Genomic DNA, 21,274 nt, shown 5'->3' with positions numbered 1-21,274 from the left:
AAAACAAACGACTAACAAATATATGAAAATACAATAATGAGAGAAACGCGCGATCAGTACGAGGCTTTGTGGCGGACTGCCGGCGCAGCAGCCCGGCGTCACCTGCGATAACGCGGCCGCGCGTTGGCTCCTGATTGGCGCGCGCACGCATCACGCAATCAGGAGCCAATCAGGCGCATAACGCATTTCGTGTGACATGCTAGGCGCATAACGCATTTCGTGTGACATGCTAGTACGATTTTGGTCCCCATAATTTTCATACCCCGGGCCTATATATGTAAATCGATTCTAAAGGAGTAAACTCCAATAAAAACGAGGTCACACTGTAACTACATTTAACAGTGAGTAGTCGAATTTTTCATTTATAAGCTCCGCGTATCGATAAAGCCCTTTCAATAGACCAATGTAATAGTGCTTGCTGTCAGACTTTGTCGCGTTAAATTATTCCAAAAAACGAGAACGTTTTAACTCATTTAACATGTAATCGAATTAAAGTGAAAAGGTCACTTAGTCGGCGAGTAATTAAATTTAGTCTTAAATTAGAGTTGTAGGCTGTGATCGTGGCTTTGCTGATGTCCATGAGCGACGGTAACCACTCACCATCAGGTGGGCCGTATGCTCGTCTGCCTGCAATGGATTTTAAAAAAAAAAGTGATTACTAACAAAAATATGAAATGCTATTGAATTTTAGATTTACAAAAGATTTACTCCTGATTTAATAATTATAGCAAATATTTACCGCTTACCGCACGAGGATTCCGGGCTACAGGAGTTCTCGTGTACTTAATAAAACTAGTGTGGTCCCACAGTAGTCGAAATTCGACTATAATTAATTGAAACTATAAGTTTGAACATTATTATGGTTCTATTGTCAAAGACTGTACTTCTATAATCACAGATTTCGCCAAGATTACACTAGAGACAAATAGACAATATTAACCAATTCTCAATTAGACCTCAGACTAACAGAGCAACAAAAGTTTGACAATAAACATAGAGTATACATATGTGTGTGTGTCAAATACATGGTAGTGTGTGTAATGTTTTTTTTTAATTGTTTTAATGTATTATTAAGGCATAATTTAAAAAATAATTACTGTTCCTTTTTCCTGAGACACCAAGTCTCCTAAAGTCATGATGATTGACCTAAAAGAATCAATACAGTTTAATAAATTTATAAGTATTAGGTTATGTAGTACACATTGTTGTAAATCACTGAATTGTTTTAGATGATTTTAACAATTAGTACTTATTAATATTAATTAAGTACATACTTTGAGAATTTAAATATCGTCAACTATAAGCCGATAGCCATACGAATTTAAGCTTGGTACTTGGCTTATAGATAAGGACAGAATAAGAATTGTTAACGTGTAAGACAAGGTCAGATAGTCATAGTGATTTTATCAAAGTAACAACAGATGGCGCTGTACAAACCATAACTGTTTTCATTTGTTTTTTTGGATTTTATTACAAATACTAAAGGTTTTATTGTTATTATTTAATTTCGTTTTAATTATATTATATATTTTTAAGAGAATATGTTAAAAGTTTTTGCTCTTTTTGAATAATCTTTGTAAAGTCGAATATTGTTGTAAATCACGCTATCAATATTTTAGTTTTTTTAGGTATATATACAAAATATCGTGCTCTATGAGCGTACTTGCTTCGGCAGTACATATACTAAAATTGGAACGATACAGAGAAGATTAGCATGGCCCCTGCGCAAGGATGACACGCAAAATCGTGAAGCGTTCCACATTTTTTGTACAATTTTACTTACATACATTGGATTTTTTAATTAATTTAAAAAAATATTTGATTCGTTATCAAATGTTAACTTAAATATTAAGACTAGATAAACAGTTTATGTATAAAAATTTGTTATTTTTTTTATAAAAAAACAAACATTATCCTATTTTTGGTTAAGCTTTTGCTTTTGGCTAAATCGATAAAGATCTTTCATCCAGCTGATGAAATTACGGGATAGAATGACCTAACTTGTATTTGTGTATCTTGAAAATGTCTTTTTTTTTCCTTCCTAAGCTGATAGCCTTGAGAGGCTATATCAGCGTAACCTTAACTAGTAGGTGAGCTCATGGGGCTCAAACCGAAAGTGTTGCTAACGCTGGCCCTAGCAAGAGCAGTGTTTCGCAGAATCTACCACCGGATCGGAAACGCGACCCACTGAGAAGATCCAGCGAGAAACTGAGAGGGCTGTGTCTGTGGGTTACTTTACTCGTCGAGCCCTTCGTCCAGTTCACAGATAGCGGCATAGCTATGGCCCTTCAGCATTAAGCGAGCTATTAGCTACACTGTCTGCGAATTCAAAAATATTATTTCAATATTTGTATGTATATGCACAGACGCGTGTAAGAATTTAACGATCCGCTTATAACCAAACGAGTCCTGAGCTCATTTGTTACCAATAAAAAACAACAAAATGCACCGCTATAGTTTATTTTTCAATATTCTAAAGCAACGGACACTTTATTAAATTCTATTTAGAATTTTTCATTTCATTCAATTTAAACTGTTTTGCTTCTCACCTTCCTTCTGCAAGACAATCATCCAGAATCACTTGATCTATGTTTTCAGTTGAAAACACGAATATAATAGATCCGTTTAACGTGGCTGTCTTTCACAAACCTTCCAAAACAACTTGACCTAACTTTTCAATTGACGAACCTTGTAACCGGAGGTCCATTTAAATTGGTATTGTTTCCATAAAATAGGGGAAATTACAGCAGCATATTCTAAAGGAAATCTCGAATATCACTTAAGCAGAGACGTATAATAACAATAAATTCACGATAACGCATTTGAATATGGATCTTTGGGCCGGAGAGGGTGATTTGAAACGGGTCGCTTAACATCCCTGGAGTGAGGACTGCGGAGTTTTCCTCTTAACACGTACAATTTAGAATGTTCCCTTTTCGTTAAGAGGCAGTCTTCCTACGACTGGTAATTGAAGACGGTACACTTGAAAAAATACCCTAAAAATATTACTGGTAGCCTGAAGCACGTTTGTTGAGCAAGCATACCTTAAAAGTTGGCTCAGTAGTTAGTAAGATAATTTCTACTGATGATACCAAGTTTGAATTTTAATTATAAACAAGAATTTACGACACATACTAATTGTTTGATATTAGTATAACGCACCTTTAGAAATAAAGTGGTTTAACTAAAAAAATTAAGAAAATGAATTTTTGTACTTTGAACGACTTTACAAAAATAGCTTTTAATTTAAAAAAAATAATTAAAATTTTAGTTACGAAACAACAAAATACACTTTCCATCTCTTTTAAAATAAGCGCATACTTTAAACTTTAAGGTGTGTACTTTAAAGCTTAAGTATTAAAATCAAAACTGAAAAATTACAATACCTAGATAATATTTTTGATGTTCACCAAAAAACAAGAATTTTGGATTAGGCCACTTCAATTCTAAAGGTGAGTTCAATTTTAAGTATTTATTATAATATTATTGGTACAAATATTGGTAATATTCAACTGGTGAATATCACATTTAAGCAAAGTTGTTTTTAATCCGCCTTAACTTTTCGATAATACTATATAAATAATTTCCATTAAACATATTTATGTTTTGGTTTCAAACGAACGAATTCAACCTCTTGAAAAGATTTGTCGACGTGCGTCCTTAGTCATAATATTTTAAAATTTAATTAGAAATTGAATAAAAATGTCGTCACATTCAAATCCACTTATCTCTGAAATAAAATCTAACTTAGTTCTTTGTTTTTTTAAACACCCTGATAAAGTATCACAATCATCTACCAAAATATAAAAATAGAATAATTCAATAGTTACTATCATCAATCATTCGACTTATCATTCCTTGACGCGTTCTCGAACGATATATACGTATACGTACCTACATCCGTCGATATTCATTCGGACCGCAGCCGGAAACGGCTCGGATTTGTCAACGTCAGATTTGAATTCGAGAAAAACGGATGCGGGAACAAACTGTGTCGTCATCTGTTTTAGGGTTTTGTATTATTATATATGCGTGATTTCTTTGTTTTGTGATGAACTATTTTTTTATTTATTTCTTAGATGGGTGGACGAACTCACGACCCACCTGGTGTTAAATGGTTACCGGAGCCCATCGACATCTACAACGTAAATGCCGCCAGCCATCTTGAGACATGAGTTCTAAAGTCACACACTTTTAACAGTACAACGGCTGCCCCGCCCTTGAAACCGAAACGCATTACTGCTTCACGGCAGAAATAGGTACGAAGGTGGTACCTACACGTACGAATTCTCAATACGTTATGCCATCAGACGTGTTACTAACGATTTAGCCGGTGTCTTCCATTAGTTGGCGGCGCCATCTAGGTAGGTGGTTTGGTTTACCGACGGAAAGACTCGATGTTGATAGTGCCGAAGAGCGCCGGTCCTACACAACGCCTGACTTTACCAAAGAAGGCGAACGGAAATTAGGTGTTTTTTAAAACCCCAATCTCTAACTGTTCGTAAAATGCATCAAAAAAATTCGCGTATCACGCTGCGGTCTCATATAGAGAATTAACAGAAACCAACCAAACACATCTCACACATTTAGATGATCGCGTTCGCGTTGTCGAACGCTAGCCGAGATAAGCCCCCTTAAATAACGGATGAGTCTCTGTGAAAAAACCTGCAGGAATTATAAAGACGTCCCATTACTCATTCTAACTTTGTAACACAGCATTCGGGAAAGGTTTGTTATGAATGTATTGGCAATGAAGAGATGGGAATTGAAGGAATAGGCTTACAACGGTTAGTTATGTCCAACGGGCTCAAGTGATCATTTAAAATCAGATAAGTTCGTTCACCTATACAAGAACATCGGCTTTAGAGGAATATTCGCAAATATTCTGAGAATCTTATTCAACTTTTTCTAGATTCTTCTTCAAGATATGTTATCACTCACATACACAAATATTTACAAGCATCTGAAATGTCGTCGTTTTTTTTTTGATCAGCCTCTTAACTCTAATCTAGTGTATTTTTTTGGAATATATTTTCCAGAACCCATTTTTATTGGCGAATACGTAACCCGTTCACCCGACGTTCCAGAATGTTCTCTGCTAACAAAACTAAACATACAAACAGTAATCTACATTAAGCGGAGAGTAGCGCACGTATTCGCATTAATCATGCGTCGGATTTTATGTAAATTCGTCTAAGTGCCGCTGATAAATGAATGGTCAAGCTCGGCCACTGTGAGTTTGGACTAAAGCGAAATTGTGTTCGAATTATTAAGGGTTTTAATTCACAAAGTCGCAATTGTTATCTATCGCTAGACATCAAGCCTGTTTGTTAATGATAGCAATCGAATTGGTAAACAAAGAAGTATGGCAGCTTTTTTTTAAATTATATTTTCCTACCGATGCTGATAGCCTTGTGAGGTTATTTCAGCTTCGCCTTCATGTGTAGGTGAGCTCACGGGCCTCAAACTGGAAGTATTGCTAACACTAGGTCTAGCAAGAGCAGTGCTTCACAGAATCTACTACCGGATCGGAAACGCGACCCACTGAGATGATGCGGCGAGAAACTCAGTGGGCTGTGTCTATGGGGTAATTTACTCGTCGAGCCCTTCGTCGCAAGCGACGAGTTCGGCGAGGACGGCGTCCGGTGCTTGAGGTGCCTAAAAGGACCGTTAATGGATCAGTAAGATCCTTAATGACGTGCTTTAGGCGACGCGACGTTGACTGCTTACCATTCACAGAATGAGGTATGGTATGGCATCGGGGTCCGATCTAAAGTATAGTGAGGGAGGACGCCGTAAAGATAGGGTGGTAGTTTCCAGAACTAGGCAAATCACATATCGTCATCTTCCAATTCACAACTGAAAAAGGGAGATCAGGTTAGATCATCTGGCCAACGGTATGCGTACTAAAATTCAACTATAAAGTGAAAAACATATCAGAATAGACCGTACACTGCTTTAGGCAGAGAGTATTAAAGAAATTCTCTGTAGACACGGACCATCTATACTAATATTATAAAGAGGAAAGATTTGTTTCTTTGTTTGTATTGAATAGGCTCCGAAATTACTGAACCGATTTGAAAAATTCTTTCACTGTTTGGAAGCTACACTATTCCCGAGTGACATAGGCTATAATCTTTTTTGAAAAAAATTAGGGATCCTTACTAAAACTTAAATAATGTAACCCAAGGTGTAAAAAAATTACCTAAAATATTCTTTACATCGCGTGCCCTGCGAAAACTATTATTTAAAAAAATAAAACAACGTCAAATATTGTTGAAATTTTTGTTAAAGACCCGAGCGGAGCCATAGCGGGCCGCTTGTAATTAATATATTAGTCTGTGGCACAGACATAATTATCACAACAATAAACTGATATTATCCTCAGCGATCCAAATAAATAAATAAAAAAAATCTTACAAAAAATAAATGTCCAAGTTCCGAAGCTTAGTGCTCTAACCGCCGAAGTGTCCACTTGATTTCATTTTTCATACTTAATATCTACCGTTTTGTTCGTCTACTGTATCGGAAGCGAGTTTGTTTTTGTACTGAACCCTTTTCATACTCGAGGTTCATTAACAAGACGAGTATTACACGGGTCTGACGGGCGAGGGTAGCTGAAAAACCGGGTGGGTACCTTGCATTTTTGAGGTCATCAGGGCTGACGCGTTTTTTTTCTCACTAAGCTTTCTTAGGGCATGAGAAGAGTCAATCACCAATGCCGATCCCTTCGGAGTACTTCTAAGCAATGATTTACACTAGTTTTTTTTTGTTAATAATAAATTAGTTTTTCAGCCATCATTGGATGTTAAATATGGAACACTCTACAATTTTTATGCCGTGGTGCATCTTAGGACATGGAAGTCATATCAAGGGCTCATAAAACCTCCACCGTCGATTTAGGGTTGGTGATTGGCTTTTTGACAGAATTATGCAGAAAAAGCAATCAACGTGTTATGGGTCACCAGTTATTTAACTATGGGTTCAATTAGCAAATAACATAGGATTATTGTGATGAGCATTGCTGAAATTAATGAAGGAATTCTTTGTCCAACAGCGTGAATACATTTCTTCAGATTTTTTGATAAAATCACTTTATTTTAATAATAATTTTTATTAGTATAATAATAATAGTTGTTTGCTGATCGCTTTGCATCGCATCTGATCTAATATTGTCAATATAAATACATCTCTTAAAAAACACTTTAATAACTGTTATTTAATCGACGGTTTGATTCTGAGATTACATTTCCAGTCATTGAGTACATAGATATTAACAACACTTCATCTTTAAGAATTGAGTAGCTAATCAAAGAAATGAGTTTTGGGATGCTTGTATAACTATATTAAATGTGATTTGTTATCGCGAAACTAATAGTTGTCTGTTTCGCAACGACAATACAAATCGCCTGGGTTATAGTTCGGATTTCATACATTTATCTAACTGGACGATTCTCAATCATAACGCAAGCGTAGATCGATGTCAATTTGTCATTTTTACTACGCTGTACGACAATAAACCTTATCGTGTAGGCTTAAGAGATACAATTGCTCGAACGAATTGTCGGTACCGAATTTTAATTTTCAAGGGTCATTTAGGGGGCTTGATTGAAAGGGTTTCAGTGAAGATTAAAATTATAAAGTTTTGAATATTAGACGGATGATGTTTTCATGTTCATTTTTGCATTTAATAAATCAAATTATGAGCTAAATAGGATTTTACCCAGCTCGTGCATCATCTTATGCTACATCAAACACTATTATTTAAGAAATTCTTACTACGATTTTGATATATCATGATTTCCTGATATTTCGACGTAATGTAAGCGCCACGACCAAGGGTAGACGTGAAAAAAATAATTCTACGTCACATATATATTCATCACATAGATTATAGATATCACAACATTTATGACCGAATAAAAGGTATTTTTTTAATACATTTAAAAAAAATACATCTGCATTAATTTTGTAATACGTAATTTCACTGCAACATTCAATGATAATAACTCTCGCTCTAGTCGGCTCTTAGGACCCCCTAAATATTATGACATATTTTAATTACAAGAACGCAAGCCGCCATTTTAATTTTCATCTCTGATCCGCTTACGATGCTGCTAATACTGATTTTAAATTATAAAATAGGGATCCCCCCTAAACTATGTACATATCGATAAAAGAATAGTCACAAAATCACTAGTATTTTTTGCTTCAAACGTTAGGCACGTAGGTAAGTATATTAGATTACACACTATTATTTCTATGATAGCGTGGCAGTCTTCCCGAACTCCCAAATTTGACTTCTATTCGAAGTGCAGTGACGAACGAATCACCTCAAGAAAGCGAAGAAGTGAATTGTGATAGTGAATTCTAACTTAATTGTCACAATAACTTTTTTTTATTGCTTAGACGGATGGACGAGCTCACAGCCCACCTGGTTTTAAATAGTTACTGGAGCCCACATACATCTACAACGTAAATGCGCCACCTACCTTGAGATATAAGTTCTAAGGTCTCAGTATAGTTACAACAGTTGCCCCACCCTTCAAAACGAAACGCATTAATGCTTCACGGTAGAAATAGGCGGGGGTGGTGGTACCTACCCGTGCGGACTCACAAGAAGTCCTGCTACCAGTAATTACGCAAATTATAATTTTGCGACTTTCATTTTTATTACACGATGTTATTTCTTCACCGTGGAAGTCAATCGTGAACATATGTTATGTACGTATTTCATTAGACAAAATTGGTACCTGCCTGCGGGATTCAAATACCGTTGCATCGCTAGATACGAATGCGCTGGTCGTCCTATCCTTTAGGCCACGACGACTTCAATAGTGAAGTCTAACTTAATTGTCACAATAACTAAATTCAACTTCTATTATTATTTCGGTAAAGAGTTTTATTTCTCTTCAACCCCAGCTCGTAACAATAATAAGCTATCGATACATACATCGATAAAATCACTTCCCATCACTACGAACCCGCGGCGACAATACCAACAGTAATTAACTCCTGTTAATACCGCGACAGGTTTCTTATTAACGCCATTTGTCAACGCCTCGGCCGGGATTAGTGAAGTTATCAACCAAATCTTTTGGGGTGTTCCTGAATATTCTGAGATTAGAAAACCTGATGTCAGATTATTGTTGATGAGGTCGCGAGATTAAAAACTTGAGGTTTTTTTTTTAATGATCAGAGTATTGGAATTACTAGAATCCGCTTGGTTGAAAAACATCTAAAACCACGCGAGGGCGTTAGATTTGCACAAGCCAAGCCAATAGTGTCGCGTGATAGTAGGCCACGAGTGATGGGTTAAATACAAATTAGTTCAAGTGTTTAAAAGTTATGGGTGAAGTAAAACTTATACACACAATATGAGTATGAGGGAGATTACATTTCATATAAAAATGACTTAAGAAGAATCCGCATTTTATGCTAAACCTCAGATCCTGAATGAGGATGATATAAAGGAATTCATTTATTAACTTAGAAATACACAAGTAAGCTTAATGCGTGATGAGATACCATAAGATTCAAGGAATAAAGGGAAATCTACGTTTACTGTAACACCGACAAAAAGCATCTAGACGTTAGATAAAAATTTATACAGTTGGTGGTAGGACCTCTTGTAACACTGGTGATAAGATCTCTTATGAGTGGGCACGGGTAAGTACAACCATACTATACCCTGCCTATTTCTGCCATGAAGCAGTAATGCGTTTCGGTATGAAGGGTGGAGCAGTCGTTGTAACTATACTGAGACTCATATCTCATGACTATGGACTGCGGTAACCACTTAACACCAGGTTGGTTGTGAGCTCGTCCACCCATCTATGTAATAAATAAGGTGGTATTTAATCCACAATAAAAATCCTTTGCATAAAAGAAAATTACACAAGACACATCGAAGTACAACAATAGTGTAGTGGGACCCGACCCTAATTCAATAGGACTCACCCTATTTAACACTCACAAAAGCCACTCGAAATATGTCATCGATTAATCACAAAATACTTGCAAAGAATCCCGTTACAGACTCTATTAAATTCTGGACACTATCTTTTGCGAATTTTGACAATAGTAATAAGAATTGTTAATGGCCGTCATTTATAACAGTCTTTATGTACGGTTTTGTTATCTAAATTTCGTATTGGATTTTTTTTCTTACATGGACAGGAATAAGTAAAAAGTCACGTTTTCGATATTTTCAGATTTCGAAATTAGCTGCCCGTAAAAGTGTGTGTGTTTTTTTTATATTCCATTTATTTCAAAATCAGAATTCGGATCTGAGTTTTTTTATTTATTGCCTAGATGTGTGGACAAGCTCACAGGCCACCTGGTGTTAAGTGGTTACTGGAATCCATAGACATCTACAACGTAAATGCGCCACACACCTTGAGATATAAGTTCTAAGGTCTCAGTATAGTTACAACGGCTGCCCCACCCTTCAAACCGAAACGCATTACTGCTTCACGGCAGAAATAGGCGGGGCGGTGGTACCTACCCGTGCGGACTCACAAGTGGTCCAACCACCAGTAATTACGCAAATTATAATTTTCCGGTTTTGATTTTTATTACACTTTGTTATTCCTTCACCGTGGAAGTCAATCATGAACATTTGAGAAGTACGTATTTCATTAGAAAAATTGGTACCCACGGAATAGATAAATAAGGTTGGAATGGTAATGTAGGCGGGGCAAGCGTGCCACAGTTATGATTGTACAAACATAACTCGACCGATTCTTTCATTCACCGCGTTTAGTGCGCTTCGGACTACTTGGGCGAACAGATCTCCGCTTTATAGTGCCGTGTTGTGCAATTATAACTTGTAAAACAAAAAATCAGACCTCAAGTATAGAGCGAGGAGGTATATCTTTCGATCGGTAAGTCGAAATTACCATTTAATTACAATATTATTTGGCTAAAACATAATAATATACTGAGCATTATGAAATTCCAAACATTAACAATATTATTGCAGCAAGTTATAAATAGCATACATTGCGCGATGTGTACTCGCCCAATGAACGCAATGACCAAGTCAGCTTCCAATGTACTACATGCATTGCGTTCTCTACACTTCAATCTTTGAAATTTCGGCCTTTGCCCTGATTGGCCGTGGTGCAGTTTGTCGATAGTGAGGTGACCATGTGGTGAAATAAAATCATCGACAGAATTCTCGACTATATTTACATTTGACATGGATAATTTTTGCATTATTTTATATTTAATTAATGATACCTAGTATATTCTTAGTGAGACGTATTTTGAGTAAAATAAATATGTATTATTATTATTGAATTATTATCATTGAATTAATGTGAAGGTATAATATAAAGGGACATGTAGACCTCTCATTTACGGGTATTTACTATATTGTCTAAGACGTATTAAAATCTAAGTAAAATGCTATTTGACTTATGCAGTAAATTAAAAATTTTAGGTTTCCTAAAGAACCTAACGCCAGGGAACAATGGATTGACGTGACAAGTAGAGGAAACTGGAGACAAAGACGAGTACTATTTGCTCTAAACATTTTACTGAAAATGATTTTACCATAAAAAAATCAGAATACACTTAGTTTTGAAATATTCATTCGCAATTAATAGCAAGCGCCAACTGCTTAACAAATACGTTTTATTCCAGGGACAGTGACTATTTGTAATTAATAAAAGTAAAATAGTTTTCTTTTTCAATATTTATTTCATGTTTCATTTTCTCCATTCATTCATCAGATAATTTATCGATAAAGAATATCGATTTTATCAAGCACTAGCGTGTATGAACATTTTTATTGCTTTTTGCGTGTGTGAGTGTGTATGCCTACGGGTGTTTTGTGCTAGTTTGCGAACGAATATCTGTCCTGAGATTTATGTGTGGGTGTTTTTGTTGTGTGCGAAATACTTGTAATCACAGTATGTGTATGTGTAGAAATTAAAATAGTGGGGATGAAGCGGCGACACTGGTTCTAATACAAAATTAGAGCAAAGCCCTTTCCAACCTTATTTATCTATTCCGTGTTGGTACCCACCTGCGGGATTCGAACACCGTTGCATCGCTATATACGAATGCACCGGACGTCTTATCCTTTAGGCCACGACAACTTACAATTGAGTAATTGCTTGAAATGATGCCACATTATCTTTTGTCATCGCGTCTGTAACATCTTATTACCTGGGACCACTGACCTCTACAGCTTACATTCCAGATATCTATCTCTTTTGCCACGTACAATCCGGCTTTAGGATGAGCTCCTTTCCACGATTCTACGCGCCTCCTCTGACATGTTCTTCTTCAATCGACGCTTAAAGATACTCAGCGTAAGGCGGTGGCTTATGTCAATGAATATATAACAACACCTTCTTGTGTGCTTAGGGCGAGCTTTTTAACGTTCTCGATAGCGTAGCAGTTAACTCAAATGACGTGTACGCCTTTGGAACAGCACCCCTAGCGGCAAACGTAGGCAAATGTTCCAACTGCATACAAATTTGAGTTAACTTTTTTTACGCTATCGAGGATGCTAAACAAACTTGCACTAAGCACACTGGTAGGGCGCGTTGAAAGCCCGCACTGGTACCACCATCCTATCAATATCTGCCTCAAAAAAGTCTCTGCGTTACGGTTAGATGGGCAAATACGATTCAGAGTCAAACCCAATCTGAAGCTAGCTGCTTAACACGAAATGCTTTTCTTAATAAGTCTTTTCGTAAATCTGGTTAGCTACACACACGACAGCTAATTTTCAATAACAGAATCCCAATTTCGTTCGACTCGACATTAAAAATGTAATTCCCAAAAGAAAATAAAACTATATAGTATCTTCATATCGCAGTGTAGATATAGCTAGTCCTCTTAATAGTTCGTAATCCGCGTCCCCCACAAGAGAATCGCAGACAAACCGAGGAAGCCCTCGTTAATGTAGCCAGATATTAAGATACGGCTAATCCTCGCATAACTTAGGATTAAGATCGTTTCACAACGAACCGTTGACCATTGTCCTGCGTTTAATTTAAACGGTAAATTGTGTTGGCGACTGTACTAAGCCGGATATTCACGATGCGGATTGAATTGATTTGAAATTCGGACATTTCGGTGTTCGGTGACAAATAATTGCGTAAGTGTTTCTACATTGTTAGACTTTAATGTAAAATGAAAAGGTATTTCTTTCTGAAAATTACTTGAATATTGTCTTATTGATTAATACATCTAATAGATCTCTGGACCTATTAATAAATAAAAGCAAAAGTGTAAAACATAGATGTAATCGTAAATTTTTCTAAAAATCAATTTTTAATACATTAGTAAAATAGGATAGTTAGAATAATATTGATCTTTACGAACGAAATTGCCATTTAGTATACAGAAAGTTAGAGACAGACAAACAGCGACCCTGTGTTTTTTAGGTTAAGTTAGAATAGAATGGAATTAAATTTCATATTTATTAAATAAAATTAATTTTAATTTAAAATTTATTACCTAGCAGCTACATATAAATTACGTTTCAAATGGCCAGTATTGTAAAACGGAAACTTCTTGTAATGCCATAATATGATCATATTATAATATTGCGACAAATAAATTGTTTATGAATATCCTAGCTTTATTTAATTCAAAACCTGTAAACAATAATGATTTTGTCGAAACCACATTCCCGCTACATTTCATTGCACCAATCCCGTTCCTATTCCCACTGCGTGAGGATCAAAATTTAAAACCGGCGCTACTAAATTCAAATTCGGTAAGGTTATTGTGTCATTAGATTTTATGCATGTTACGCTTTATGCAAACAGTTCCTTTGGGTGAGTTTAAAGGTATACAGTTAATAGAAGACCCGTCAGTTAAGGGCACAATGATTTCTATGGTCAAAACGTAATAGGTTTTACGATATTGCGTTAGTTAGAAAATTATTAATGATTTGTTCTGTCGTTCTGGCATCGTGCATATCTCTTCCAATTGGTTACTTTGAAAAGTCGACCGCTGAGGCTAGCGTGGATCTCGCTTTTCCATTTCTTTCTTTTTTCCTACCTAAGCTGGTAGCCTTAGAGGGCTAACCGAACGAGATCTATTCCTAGAGATGGCTGGCTATTCTTCAGTGGTTACCACGATCCTTAACCTTCACGATATAAATGCCACTGTCGACTTTAATGAATTAACTAACGATTAGGTCGCAACAATGACATGTTGCCCAGTAGTTGGACAACCCAAATTTTGTTAGTCGGATCTCGGATGCGGGATTTTGAAATCACTATTAAAGAGATTCAAGGATATTGAGATTTATAAATAGGGTATAGAGTAAACATAAAAATAAAGAGAAATTGGTAAATCGAGCAGCCCACTCAGTTTCTCGCCGGATCTTCTCAGTGGGTCGCGTTTCCGATTCAGTGGTAGATGCATCGAAGCAACGCTCTTGCTAGGGCTAGTGTTAGCAACTTTGGCAGGTTAGAGCCCCATGAGCTCATCTACTTGCTCGATGAAGCTGGCATAACTCCTTGAGATTACCAGCATAGGTAGGACAAAAAACAAGTCATGACAGAAAAAGTAATAATATAATTTGTGTGACCTGGCTTTGTAATCTGACTGTGCTCGCTGCCAAAACAATGTAATTTTGGTAAAATGAGTGTTCGAAAAATAACATAGTCAACCATTCACGTTGAAGGTATGTTATTACCATTTCGAACTGAATAAAACAACGGGGCCGACATAAACGGTCTCTCCCCAATTAATCCTCATAATATAAACACGAAAACCCAAAATAACGAAATCCCTGAATAATAGATACGAAGCAATCACACATGACAGACCAATGCTTTCGTTCGCTTACTATCAAAACAGTTCCCCATTACGTGACACGTGGCTCTGACAAATTACCGATTTAGGAAATCTTTATAATCATTACAATTCGTATGTTCGTACAGAGTTATTTCATGAGGACTAAGTCACTGATTTACTATGTACGTAAACTTTTCTGCTATATAAAAAATCTTTGCCGACGCAGTCAATCTTGAAATTGTGCTATTGCTTTATGAAATGTAATTGAGATTTCGACATTATGTGTCATTTTAACAAATTTAATCCCGTTACTCTCTTAAAGAACCAGAACGATTTTTGTAAATACATTCTGACCTACTTTTTAGGCTTTGAAATCGTCTATTATCTCTTCATCTAGTCCTCTTCTTTTCTACTTATTCGCTTTTAGCCGAGGGGTCTATTCCAGCTACGCCCAGACGGAGAATTTGCTAGCACTAGCCATAGCAAGAGCAGTGCTTCGCAGAATCTACCACAGGATAGGAAATGCGTTCCGCAATCCTCTTTGTAACACAATGGCTTAGTTACATAATTACGGTGACATTAACATTACTGAAGTTACCCTTGTTGAACACGTCAATTTTACTATTGTTACCGTAATACTACGAGTAATAAGTCGATTAAAGGGAAGTTTCGTGCTTCAAACATAATTAGATGATTGTTCGTCGTCATTTTGTTTATACATAATCAAACACTGAATGCCTTATTTTGGATTGAATTTTTCTACTACACAACAACCTACATATTATGTTGTTGTGTATTTTTATATAGATGGTTGTAAAAAAAGCATGCTGAAATGGATTTCTTATCGAGTTTTGCCGAGGGCTTAAAACGCCTGTAAAAATAATCATCCTGTGCAACTTGACACAAAATTAAATGGATCCATTTTTCTGTCAAAAGTGGCCATAACTCATGTAAAAAAGTGAGTCAGACCTACTCAGTAGTGAGCGAGTAATAGTGACGAAAGTAAAGGTAATAAAGGTTAATAAAGGTAATTTACAACTACAATAGTATTCATTGTTATTAAAATTTTTAATGGCCACTTGCCGCTGTAAGAATTCTGCGGTATTATTCAAATATTGAAATCCTATTACTGATAAACATAAACACACCTACTGTTAATCTTAACATCACTCTTAATGACAATGTTGTTTTTATCCTCTGAAAGCATTATGTAGCGTACTTGATCGTAAGTGGTGACCGATGCCCATAGACATCAGCAATGCCAGGAGCATGGCTAAGCCGGTTGCGTGCCGGTTGGAGGCATAGTGTACAGCAAAAAGGATTGATTGGAAGTGACAAAGCTTCATGACTCTGGTAATCGCCATATTATTATCAACAAGGCTAATAATTTAATAAATTAGTTTAGTGATTAACGTAAATTTGTACATAAATACATATTATAAAATGTTTCACAAACACGTTCGTCAACGTCCATACCATGTTGAAAACACCGGTTCTTGTCCGATCACCGAATTTAAGCAACATCGGGCGTGGTCAGTACTTGGATGGGTGACCGCCTGAGAACACCACGTGATGTTGACTTTTTGCCTTTTTTTTCGGTTTGAATATATTTAACTTCGATCGATAATAGTAATTATTGATCGAAGCCTGATCCTTAATCTAGTACTATTATTGATGAATTAATCAATATTAGGTTTAACGGTAGTTTAACCGAATAAGAATTATAATAGTCAAATCGACTCGGGCTCTCCCACAAGCCTCATGATGCAATGAGATAAATAAAACTTTTACAGCTTTCATAATTCAAGTCAACAAAGTGATTCCTCAACAGACATAGGTATTTTTTTGTTTTTGTTCAATACATATAGCTCCGACTACCATTGTAGGTATGTGTCGCGAATATTTATTCAGATCCATAGAAAACACAGCATGACTGCTATCAGCCAAAGTTTCACTAGGTATCTATGACTTTGGGAATACAAAACCGAATATTCTCTGTACACATAAAACAACACCTTTATGTTATAGTTCACAAGACTTAATTTCTAAAAACAGTTCTAATTTTCGTAGTAAATAAAACTTTGTATTCGTATAATGCTCCCATTTATAACGTATTGTGTTTTGATTGCAAGCGTCAGGGTAGTTTGAGGACGGATCGAGTCTGTATGGCAGAAGGAAATGGTTATGTTCGCTGAAGTTGGACGATTTGTGAGACGTTGAATGGCAGGCCTTATGCGTCGTTTGGTTTATTGTCTATAGCGAGATTGGCGGGAAGTCAAGCGTGAACACTGAATTGTGTTTTATTGTTATTCTAGTTATTTATCTATTAAAAATAACTTGAGACAGTATTAGAACGATTTTTAATTCACAATACCACATATTTAATTTTCCTTTTCCTTTGTCGTATCACTCTTGTCAGAACTTATAATTAACTCTACTTATAATTTTCGTAATTACTGGTGGTAGGACCTCTTGTGGGTCCGCGCGGTTAGGCACCATCACGCTGCCTGTTTCTGCCGTGAAAAAGTAATGCGTTTCGGCTCGAAGGGTGGGACAGCCGTTGTAACTATACTTGAAACCTTAGAACTTATCTCAAGGTGGGTGGCGCATTTACGTCGTAGATGTCTATGGGCTCCAGTAACCACTTAACACCAGGTGGGCTGTGAGCTCGTCCATCCACCAAAGCAATAAAAAAAAAACAGACCACAATATGAAAATTTTGTTTAACCCTTATCTCGAGGGCACGTATTTAGAGGCTTTCTGAGAATGATTTTTTACCGACGAACACCTTTTTTTGTGAACAGTATAGGCTACCGAATTGAAACGAGTTAATTTCAAGATTAACTTAGATGGTACTTCCTACCGCCCCGGTTCAGCTGCAGTTTCAGCAGAAAATACAAAAAACGGGAGTATTCGGGTTTGGGGTCTTCTTATTCTTTTTTGCCTTTCGCGGTTGAGACGATGGGCCCTTGGGGCCCTGAAGCAAAGAAATTTTTAACAGAAATCTCCAAACGCTTGAAGGAGGTTACACATGATGGTAAGGCTGGCTGGTACTTTGCACAGAGAGTGAGTCTGGATGTCCAACGAGGCAACGTAGCCAGTATCTTGGGAACTGTGCCTCCTTCAAGCGCATTGGAAGATCTGTTCTACTGTGTGAGTTGATTTATGTTAAATTATTTTGATTTGACTTTTTGTTAAGATTAACTTTTGAAAAAATTATCTTTTATTAATCATTTTTTCTTACACTATTTTTAATTCACATTTATTAAAATTTATTTTCTATTTTTTAGTTGGATTTTCTATAAAAGCGTACTTTTTTAGTTTTTTTAATCTATTATTTATTTGCGACTGAATTTCATCGACTACTTAAAAGACGAGCAACTTAGTGAAGCCCTTGTTTAAGTCCCTGTCCACCCTCCAACTGCATTCCGTACGAAGTATCATTTTAGATCAAACACGTGATAATGGCTATAAGAGCGCCCCTATTATTTGATACAATAAAACTCAAGTGCCGACATATTCCGAATACAACTGCAGCTGTTTAAAAAAAAATCACAAGTAACAGCATACATACAGAAAGATACGCTTTTTAATATCTGAGTAGTAAAGAATAAATTCGTGTGCAATTGAATGGTGTTTACTTCATTTTGTACTGGCACGATCACTGATACATAGCGCGCGAAATGCACTCGGTTCGCAGATACGCGACTAATGGTGATTGAGAAAAATATGGCGTACAGTACAATAAGTTGTGGTTATGTCTTCATGAATATTGAAGATAGAGTGACAGTATAGCTGATGGCTGCGTTAATGGCGATCCGGAGTTCAGGATTTTATTCATACGAAGTTTTATGGCGGAGATTAGATACGTGAGATTCAGTCCTCCTTGTCACTTTCATTGCGTACTCTTGAAGAAATAATAATCCCTACCTATCTGTGTTCCTTCTGCATACAAATATAAGGTACCTAGGTACCATATTTCCTTATTTATGAATTTTTTTTTTATTGCTTGGGTGTGTGAACGAGCTCACAGCCCACCTGGTGTTAAGTGGTTACTGGAGCCCAAAGACATCTACAACGTAAATGCGCCACCCACCTTGAGATATAAGTTCTAAGGTCTCAGTATAGTGACAACGGCTGCTCCACCCTTTAAACCGAAACGCATTACTGCTTCACGGCAGAAATAGGTGGGACGATGGTACCTACCCGTGCGGACTCACAAGAGGTCCCACCACCAGTAATTACCACCAGTAATTATTAGTTCTAGAGATATAGAATTGTTGTAAGCGCATGACTAGATATTTTTTTTTAAATGTTTGCTTATGTCTGTCTTTATCTATTAATTGTTTCTAAACGATTAATCCGATTGTAATGAGACTTGCCGAATTTGCTGTTGGCATTCCAGTGGAGGTATCTGTCATAGTACCACGAACTAGCGATAGATGGCGCGCCAGTAGTTTAAGAATTCGTTGTTTTATCTACACTCACTCATTCCTTAAAATATGGCTGTTTGTTGGAAAAAAAATTAAAAAACCACTTCCTTACATTTTATCATAAATATCTAAAATTATAATTAGCAGGATTAATATTGATTTAAAATTATTTCCTTGAAGATAAAATAAATGTAATGATTTTTCTCTAAAAAAAACACAATTCCTATTTTACTGGCGGCTAGCTTTTTTGATATAATTAAATACTACTAGAGGTCCCGCAGTAGTCGAAATTCGACTATAATTAATTGGAATTGTAAGTTTGTACACTATTATGATTGTATTTTATACTTCTATAATCACAAATTTCGCCAAGACTACACTATAAAAAATATTAACAAAGACAAACAATATTTAATGTATTCTCAATTTGACAACAGACGTCAAGAACAAAAGTTTGACAATAAATAGTATGCATGCGTGTGTGCGTCAAATACATGGTATGTAGTGTGTGTAATGTTTTCTTTATTGATTTAATGTATCTTTTATGCATTATTTTAAAAGATATTAGCATTGTGCACTTCTTCTCTATATTCTCTATAAGTGTGGAAAATTTCATACTCCTCTGTCCGCGCAATTTTCGTAAAAAGGGATACAAAGTTTTTGCTTCACGTATTAATATATAGATTTTACAATTTAATCTCGTTATTTTTAATGACCATTTAATTTACATTAAAGCGGTATTAATGTTGTATGCACATATTTTATGTTACCGGGCTCTGAAGTATCAGATAATTTTGGAAAAGCGAACCTCTTGCTCAAAAAAGTTTGGGAATCACTGTTCTATATCAATAAAAATCCAGAGTGAGATATTGTTTCTGAAGTTCTCGGTATTTTATAGTCTCGAGATAAATCTAATTCGAGTTATGCGCAATGCTCAAAGTCACGAAGACGCATTAAGGTAATTACTGGTGGTAGGACCCCTTGTGAGTCCGCGCGGGTAGGTACCACCACCCTGCCTATTTCTGCCGTGAAGCAGTAATGCGTTTCGGTTTGAAGGGTGGGGCAGCCGTTGTAACTATAGTGAGACCTTAGAACATATATCTCAAGGTGGGTAGCGCATTTACGTTGTGGATGTCTATGGGCTCCAGTAACCACTTAACACCAGGTGGGCTGTGAACTCGTCCACCCATCTAAGCAATAAATAATAATAATAATTATTATTATTATCGCGTTTTTCGCGGGTCACCGATCGCAGAGTTAGTATTATGACGCACAATACATGCCCTATTCACCCCCTTCCTTTAGATACGTATTCGACTGATTATTAATACTGTGAGGGTAATCTTCAGAGATTAATTTTACTGTTACTTATGCACGTTATTATTTTGTGACAGGGTGTTGTAATTAAAATTAGTTTTACGGTTTAATGTTGCGTTTTTTTAAATGTTATTTTACTCAAATGTTATCGATGTTTCGAAAACTATAAAGATCTCGTAGTCATCACGGACGACTGAAGTGTGTTATTCGTCGATATTTGAACACTTTTTTTTCCTACCTAAGCTGATGGTCTAGCGAGACCATATCAGCGTCAGTAGGTGAGGTCACGGGGCTGAAACCTGACGATGTTGCTAACACGAACCCTAGCATGAGCCTTGCTTCGCAGAATCTACCACCGGATCGGAAACGCGACCCACTGAGAAGATCCGGCGAGAAACTCTGTGGGTTGTATCTGTGGGTTAATTTACTCGCCGAGCCCTTTGTCCCTAGCCACGGATTCGACGAGAACGATGACCGGTGCTTCGGGTACCTAAAAGCACCGTTAGTGGGTCGAGAGGATCCGAGATGGCGTGTTTGAACACTGTGTGCTGACTATTTTTTCTTCTTCTTCATTTCGCGAAAACCGCAGAAAATACTAGTGCACTATATTAGTTTAGACGAGAAATTGAATAGGCTTTCTCTGCGTAGAAATTCCACTTTTTTTTGTATCATGGGTAAACTGATCTACAGCATAAATTCCACCACTTTTAGAACATCATTAAAGTTTGATTCTTAGTTTTATAGACACCCCT

The 21,274-nt window shown here is 36.4% G+C and overlaps 1 long non-coding RNA gene and 2 other non-coding genes across 3 annotated transcripts; all 3 read left to right on the top strand.

The window, feature by feature from the left end:
• The first annotated feature begins 1,659 nt into the window (after positions 1-1,659).
• LOC114241273 (U6 spliceosomal RNA) lies at positions 1,660-1,766 on the top strand. The gene has a single exon (XR_003624575.1). It is a non-coding gene; the product is annotated as a U6 spliceosomal RNA (small nuclear RNA).
• An 8,893-nt stretch (positions 1,767-10,659) lies between these two features.
• Positions 10,660-11,706, top strand: LOC149502602 (uncharacterized). Its single transcript, XR_016323295.1, has 2 exons — positions 10,660-10,886; positions 10,985-11,706. It is a non-coding gene; the product is annotated as an uncharacterized LOC149502602 (long non-coding RNA).
• A 4,528-nt stretch (positions 11,707-16,234) lies between these two features.
• On the top strand, positions 16,235-16,353 carry LOC114241269 (5S ribosomal RNA). The gene has a single exon (XR_003624572.2). It is a non-coding gene; the product is annotated as a 5S ribosomal RNA (ribosomal RNA).
• The last annotated feature ends 4,921 nt before the right edge of the window (positions 16,354-21,274 follow it).

This window comes from Bombyx mandarina, chromosome 07, assembly GCF_030267445.1.
Source record: "Bombyx mandarina strain Sakado chromosome 07, ASM3026744v2".
NCBI lineage: Eukaryota > Metazoa > Arthropoda > Insecta > Lepidoptera > Bombycidae > Bombyx > Bombyx mandarina.
The sequence above is the reverse complement of the archived record's forward strand: the minus strand, read 5'-3'. Positions and strand labels throughout refer to the sequence as shown.